Raw genomic sequence first — 2,281 nt, 5'->3', positions numbered from 1 at the left:
AATATTTTTAAGGTTATCTGCTATAAAAAGCCAGACCAGGAAAATCTCCTTCATGTTTTTCTGTGTTTTATTCTCAGTTACTTTCACACAAAGGCATCTGCTGTGATGTTCACAATTCTGATGAAGTCAGTACTGATAAATGATCAGAGTTATAATATTTCTGACTGTCTGAGGCTAAGTGGAATCAAATCGGGACTTTGAAAACCGGAATCGAATGGATTATAGAAATCAGTGATGATACTCAGCCCTAGTGAGCAGCCTAGGCACGACAGAAGTGGATGTAGCTGTAATAGGAAAAGAACTATTGCTAACTTTTCTGTTAAGTTAAGGCCTGATCCTTCTGAAATTCATAGCCAGTGCTCTGACACGGTGTCATCAATCTTTGAATGCTGAAAAAGCACAGTGTATCCAGAAAAACACATTATATTATATCAATTATTATAAAATTTGTGTGCGCCTAACTTTTTAAAGTTAGGCGTACCGGTACGCCCATGGCAAAAAGTTAGTCTAGAGCCCTGCAGTAAAGACGAGAGTTGGTTTTGAAAGGTGCAAAGAAGGGAGGGATGAGAAGTAAAAAGCAGCTACTGTCAGTCTTTACAGACAGAAGGACTGATTGGCCGTCTGGGAGCCCAACGGATGTTAAAAAAAAGAAAAAAAAAGTTGAAAACGTTGAAGGTTTGATCATCTACTCCCTCATCTCCATCTCGTTTTTACTCCCACTCATTTCCAGCAGCCGTCTCTGTTAGTCTGCCTTCCCATTTCCATCCTAATGAGGATTTATTCCCACTGAAGCAGCTGCACGGCGCAGGGAAAGAAGACGCAGGAACCGCACGCTGAGTTCATCCACAACTTCTGACCTTCCCTGTCTCTCTCCATCCACCTCTCTTCTATCCGTTTAGATGTTTACCTGTCCATGTGACTGTTGACATTAGGAAGCTGTCACTAAACTGCTGTCGCTGCCAATGACTGTCATGTCCCCCTCGAGTGTTAGCCCCCCTCCAGAGCTCTAAAGCACAGGCTTTAATAAGCCCGGCAAGAGAAATGCCAGCTTCCTATGCAGCCTGAGCTGAGAACATTGGAGTGACAAAGAAGAGGGGGGCAAAAGTCTGATGCACACTAGGGCTGCCACGATTAGTCGACTAGTCACGATTACGTCGACTATCAAAATCGTCGTTTGAAGCTTTGTAAGATCACAAAAGACGCAGAAATAAGTAGCAGGATTTAAAGACATAAAGACCTGGACGGCCGCTAACTTTCTGCTTCTTAATTCAGATAAAACTGAGGTTATTGTACTCGGCCCTGAAAATCTTAGAAATATGGTATCTAACCAGATTCTTACTCTGGATGGCATTACCGTGGCCTCCAGTAACACTGTGAGGAACCTTGGAGTCATTTTTGACCAGGACATGTCCTTCAATGCACATATTAAACAAATATGTAAGACTGCGTTCTTCCATTTGCGCAACATCTCTAAAATTAGAAATATCCTGTCTCAGAGTGACGCTGAAAAACTAGTTCATGCATTTATTACTTCCAGGCTGGACTAGTGTAATTCATTATTATCAGGATGTTCAAAAAGCCTTCAGCTAATCCAAAATGCTGCAGCAAGAGTCCTGACAGGGACTAGAAAGAGAGAGCATATTTCTCCTGTTTTGGCTTCCCTTCATTGGCTTCCTGTTAAATCCAGAATTGAATTCAAAATCCTGCTCCTCACATACAAGGTCTTAAATAATCAGGCTCCATCTTATCTTAATGACCTTGTAGTACCATATCACCCTATTAGAGCACTTCGCTCTCGCTCTGCAGGCCTACTTGTTGTTCCTAGAGTATTTAAAAGTAGAATGGGAGGCAGAGCCTTCAGTTTTCAGGCCCCTCTTCTGTGGAACCAGCTTCCAGTTTGGATTCAGGAGACAGACACTATCTCTACTTTCAAGATTAGGCTTAAAACTTTCCTTTTTGCTAAAGCATATAGTTAGGGCTGGACCAGGTGACCCTGAATCCTCCCTTAGTTATGCTGCAATAGACATAGGCTGCCGGGGGACTCCCATGATGCATTGAGTTTTTCCTTTCCAGTCACCTTTCTCGCTCACTATGTATTAACAGACCTCTCTGCATTGAATCATATCTGTTATTAACCTCTGTCTCTCTTCCACAGCATGTCTTTTATCCTGTCTTCCTTCTCTCACCCCAACCGGTCGCAGCAAATGGCCGCCCCTCCCTGAGCCTGGTTCTGCCGGAGGTTTCTTCCTGTTAAAAGGGAGTTTTTCCTTCCCACTGTTGC

The sequence above is a fragment of the Maylandia zebra genome, linkage group LG3 (genome assembly GCF_041146795.1).
Source record: "Maylandia zebra isolate NMK-2024a linkage group LG3, Mzebra_GT3a, whole genome shotgun sequence".
NCBI classification, from domain to species: domain Eukaryota; kingdom Metazoa; phylum Chordata; class Actinopteri; order Cichliformes; family Cichlidae; genus Maylandia; species Maylandia zebra.
Note: the sequence above shows the minus strand (reverse complement) of the source record.